Source organism: Micromys minutus (assembly GCF_963924665.1).
Source record: "Micromys minutus genome assembly, chromosome: 4".
Lineage (NCBI taxonomy): Eukaryota > Metazoa > Chordata > Mammalia > Rodentia > Muridae > Micromys > Micromys minutus.
Window position 1 is genome coordinate 10,835,675 of NC_137973.1, and position 6,000 is coordinate 10,841,674.

Genomic DNA, 6,000 nt, shown 5'->3' on the forward strand with positions numbered 1-6,000 from the left:
CATCATTTTGTTTTGTTCTGTTTTTTCAATGTCATCAATTTCCAAAGTACAACCATAAAGCCTGTGAAAGATTTCATGATTTTGGCTGCCTCCACTTCATAGTTGGGATTTTCTTATACAATTTCTTCTAGTTTCCACAGGCTCATTTCTATTTCATTAAACAAGCAGTGTTTACTAGCTCTGATATCTATACTTCAGTCTCTTGAGCACTGAAATTTATTCTTTTTCACATATGAATATCCAATAGAAATTACACAATTCCAAATGGGGGCAATTTCCCATCATATCTGATGAAACACAGCTATTTTGCTGGAAACTGCTAAGGATAGTATTTCCTCATATAGAAGTCTTTTCAAAATTTTGGTGAGCTGGGGAATGTGTTTATTACAAGTGCAGAAGTTAATAAACATTTTAAATAATAGTATGATAAAAATTAACATATGGGACTTAGTTAAGAAACTTCACTAGTTTTTAAGGAGATAATATGTAACTCTTACTATTATCTAAAAGAGTTCATTACAATACGTTATTAGAATGTAAAAGATTACTTCTGTACTTGTCATGTTTTTATTTTGCAAACTTAATATATTAAGGAAAACTTAAAAAATATTCAAAGGATAATCTGACCTAAACTACCTGCTTCTTAATTTAACATAACATTTTCAAATACCACTAGGAAAATGTCCATTAAGCAAGATCTACCCTACCATTCTGGAAAAAAAAAATGGCTTCAAGTTCATATGTAGTTAGGTTTCTATGTGTACCTTCCTGGCAAAAACTTTGTCATGCACACACTTGTGTGTGTGTGTGTGTGTGTGTGTGTGTGTGTGTGTGTGTGTGTGTGTTGGGAAAATACAAAATGCAAATTAAATTGACACCTATAAAATATGTGGTTGCATTTTGTCTTTTGATGTCTTAACAAGTTTGATGATGCTTGCCTGAAATTACAGCATTCAGGAAGGGGAGGCAGAAAGAAGTGACATTGATGACCCACAAGACCCCATAGCAAGATCCAGTAACAGCAACACAATGTAGCCCTCTAAAAAGAAGATATAGGTATGTAGTACATTTCTTAAATATATCTCCAATAGGTTTTTATTGATATCAAATAATAATCTTGAATTAGGAATTTGTGAAACAACTAAAAATATTCCCTTAGTTACTGATGAGTTTTCTGTTTTGGTTTTATGTTCTTAAGCAAATGATGTTGAAAAATGGCTGACTTCAACTATATAAACTCTCTAACTTGTGCATTATAAGGGTTTCCTAATATTCATTACAACTATGTAAAAATTCTAGTGTATTTTGCCACTTTAGTGAAAATACACAGGAAAATAAAGAATTTCCAGTTTTCACATCACTGTCAGTTTGCAAAAAGTATTGATTCAGTGTGGAGGATTGTAGTTCATTGTAGGATGAACTCAACAAGGCATCTCAGTACTAGTTAGTCATCAAGCTGGACGAGGTTCCCCCATTCACATGAAGAACATGTAAAAAGAGTGATTTTCTGTAGCAAAACTTGAACTGCACGATTGCCTGTCTTTTAATTGCTGTAGCCTCTATGCTAGAGATATGTTAAACACTTGCTGGTATTTAGAAGTCTCTTTTAATCTCTCACTACAAGAGCAAGTTTCTGAGAACAGAAAGTAGCTCATTGAGGTGCTCCTGAAACTTAAGAGTTGTGCACAATTTCTAACAATATTCTGAAGGATCAAAGGAATGAGTGCTGTCCTTAATCGCTACATCCTTTTGAGTTTGCATTATTTTTCTTTCTCCAAATCAATTTCCTTTGCATGGGTAAGCACAGAGTTCAGAGTTATTGCATGACCTTTTGGCTACAAAACTGGAAACCATCTGACTTTTCTTCCATATAAAACTCTAATTGGACATTTTTTTTTATCCGTTAAGGTCAAGCAAATCATAGATTCCTGGATAGTGAGAGGGAGTTTAATTTTTGTGGCCAGGTGTATATTCCAGGTTGAATTAAGTAGAGCGAACTGAAAGCTTGTTTCATTAGCTGTGAGATTTGTGCTGATTCTCACATGAATGTATCTAGCGCATCCCATCAGTGGGGCTACATCTGTACCAGGGCTGTTCACAGTATCAATTTAATGCCTACACCTTCTGCATCCCTTCCCTTTCCTGACCAAATAACTCCTCTGGACTCAGGTTACACTCAGTTCCATGATAGAGGATTCATCTATAACATCCCTCCAATAGGTGCACCCCCATTTTTGAGCCAACCTTAAGCAACATAATAGGTTGAAGTAAACTTCCCTCATGTAAGCCTTTTCTATTATATATTTAATAAAACATCTTAATTTTGGTAACTTTTGACTATTTTGCTCAAATTCAGACTAAGTGTTGTGAACTAATATTGATGCAGAGCTGTCAAAAAAGACAATTTAGCAAGCATTTTAAAAAGAAAATATCATTAACAGCAAATAGTTAAGACTAAACTCCACCTTTTCCCAGACCGTTCTACTTAGTTTTAAATAATAGCAAGAAACCATGTGAATCTTTATATAGAGACTGGCTTAGACATGTTCTAGGCTGATCCCAACAGGGTTATCTTCATTTGTTGGGCAGAATCTACTCAATAAACCATAACCAAGGTGAAAGGTTTCGTAATTTAATTAAAAGACCCTGGATGTTTTATTGTGAGTTATTTTTGTTTTTTTTTCTTTCAGATCTAGTTTAATGGGGCAACTATCCTCAGTTGATATTTGTCTTCTTCCTCAGGGGAAATATATTTTTGGTAGCCTTAAAGAACAAGCCATGGGGAGTTCTAGAGCTTCAGGGAAATGAATTTTCTGACATTCTGTTGGAACCTCCAAATTGCTTCTTCCTCAGCCAACCCTCTAGGTAAGAGCACAGTGTACCTGAAACCTGGATTACAACCTTGCAGGACTCTGAGAACAGGGAACATCTGAGACAAATCTGGAGCACTAGCTGGCTTTGGGAAATTGAGACATGATAGATATATTTTGTCTAATGCAGTAAGGTTTTTTTTTTTTTTGGTAGTTTTTTATGTAACTTTGTAAGTCTAATATGTATCCTTATTTATGTTCAGAAATATAGATGGGCATTTATTACTCAGTTTCTTAGGCCTTATTATTACTCCCTTTGTCCCTTATTCTTTCTCTAAATTTGACATGGTAAATTAAGGAAATAGAAATAATTTCCTCAAGAAGTACCACTCCTTTATGATGGACTATTTATGGTTAGTGACTGTTTATTGGATTTTTCAGGATTCAGTCTTTGAGAAGACACCCATGTACTTACACAAACTCAGAAAAGGCAGGCATAAGTTCGGGAGGGAAAAGCAGCTGGTGTAGGGAAGAGCTGAAGTAGAATCAATCCAAATACATAAAATTTATGTACGAATAACAGAATATTTTAAAGGAGGAAAAAATAACTTTGTCTTTTCTAAATATCTATTTCGAGGTTTATCTTTTCTCACCTTGTTTTTCTTGGTTTGAGTATAATTAAAGCATTCTTCTCCTCCTGAAGGACAAGAGGTATCCATAAGGACTACTTTTATTCTTCACTTTCATTATTTACTTTATTCATTTACATTTGAAATGTTATTTCACTTCCTGTTTTCTCCTCCACAAACCCTCTATCCCATCCTATCTCTCCCCTGCTTCTAAGTGGGTGTTACCCCACCCACTCACCCATTCCAGTATTAGCATTCCCCTAAGATGGAGCATTGAGCCTTTACAGGACCAAGGTACTTTCCTGTCATTGATGCCAGACAAGGCCAGGAGGGATTAGGAGAAGGACAGAAGGAGCAGAAGGGGATTGCAACCACACAGGAAGAACAACAATATCAACCAACCAGACCCCAGAGCTCCCAGGGACTAAACCACAAACCAAAGAGTGCATGGAGCTCCAGCTGCATGTTCATCAGAAAAGCTAACTTCTTTGCCCAGAGTCACCTCTTCTGCAAGAAACAACAGCTCACATTCTGTCTTTTCTGTCCCAGATAAAGACAAGCAAAATGCCTTTGGCTACATCATTCAGAAATTAGCCTTTTAAGGTTCCCTTTACACAAAGAATATGTAATTTATTATTTTAACAAAATTATTTTTCAAATTTATAGAAATGTTTGCATAAACATTGACAACAGAAAGAAAAACATTAAGGATTAAAAATGTTTTCCTGAATTTATCTACATACCTCTATTAAATGTTCATTAAGATGTTTTGATAAACATTAAATGTGTTTGTGTTTGTCTACTGTTTCTTTGCTAAATACATACTTCCAAAAGTTTCAGTCTTATGCTGAAACTATGAGTATCTTGGTTATCTAAGAGTTTCCACGCCTCACTAGACATAGTGCAGTATAGAAGTCATGTGATTTAGGATATAATTAGCTAAGACATTCTTGTTCTTAACGGTCTATAAGTTGAGGGTACAGATACATGAAGACCAAACAATGAATGTTTTGGTCCGACCACAAGTATTTTCTAAAGCCATTACAAGCTCACCAAAAGATATGCTTTTAAACATACTCCTATAAAAATTAAAAAAATATATTTTAATTAAATGTGTTAGAAAAAATCATTCACTCATATACTGAAATAAACAACTCAGTTGAAATACTAATTAAACAAATTCTGCTTTTATTCGAATGTACATTTTAAAATCCTGGCTTAAACTGTGGTAATTAAGAATTTCTATTTCCCAAAATGGCCTCGCAGAGTACATAAGAAAATAATGGTCCACAATTTTCAAGAAAAATATACTCCATAGACAAATTTCTTATTACATATCTTCAATGTAAAATTTTAAAGGGAAAATGTAGTCCTATTTTTTTATCTATGGTAGTATCTACCTGCTAGGACCCCCAAAGAATGCTTCATCCAGTCTGCAGGCAATAAGGAAATACTCAACAATCATATTTCTAAATTACAGTGGAAAAAATTACACATCTTTGACTTATATAACAGTGCTTAAAACTTGGTCTTCTTTACTGGAAGATCCTGTAAAGGAATACTGGGGATGACTGAAGACACCACTGCTGCAATTTGGAAATATTATAGCCCTGGTCACAGGAACTAAGAGAAACTGCTTTGTTTCTTGTTACCACTCTCTTCTGGTTACGATGTTACATTTTTACTGGGAAGGTCTGTAACTGTTTTTAAGTAGCAGCACATTTTTAACTCGCGTCTGTTCTCTGTGAAGGCACCAGATTTATGTTTTGCAAAGCTGTGTTTAAGTATCAAAGATGTGGAAATTTCTGGTGGAAGTCTGTGATAATTATTTTATTTTGAGATGAATCGCCAAGAATTAAATTGCACTCCTGTGGAATTTATGCATATATGAAATAACGGTATTTATATGTTATTGTAAAATACGAAAGTAATAAAATTTATAGAAATTCACAGGGAACAGAACAATGCTCCCTCTGAACGTTTCTGATGATCTCTTCCTCTCTTCTTTCTCTCTCTTCTCTCTCCCTCTCTCTCCATCCTCTTGCTCTTCTCTTTCTTTTTATCATCTCTTCCTTTTCTTTCTTTTCTAGCTCCCTGTCTTCCTTTTTCCCTCCCTCCTTGCTCAGTCCTTTGCTCCCTCCCTCCCTCCCTCCCTCCCTCCGCCCCCTCCCTCTCTCTCCTTTTCTTCCTCCCATTTTTCTTCTTCCCTTTTCATTTTTCTGGCTTTGCTTTTTCTTTTTCTTATCAGCGAAGTGTGTAAATAAAACAGTATGCTGCTTATTTAACAAAGAATTCGCTGACATTTCTTGTTCCACCCACAGTTGTTAAAAATTCGCTGCAGCTGCGCGGAGCTGCCTCCAGATGGCGAGCTAGAGTGCATACTCAGCCCAGAGAGTGGCCAGTTGCCCGCTGCTGAGAATGAAGCTCGGAGTGTCTGGGCTGGAACTCATTCAGCACAGAGGTGGGTTTCGGAAGTCTGAGGCAGACCACCGCAGCTAGTCATCACTCACCGTACAAGCCTTCCCCTCTCTCAGCGTGTAAAGAACTTAAGCAGGCGGCGC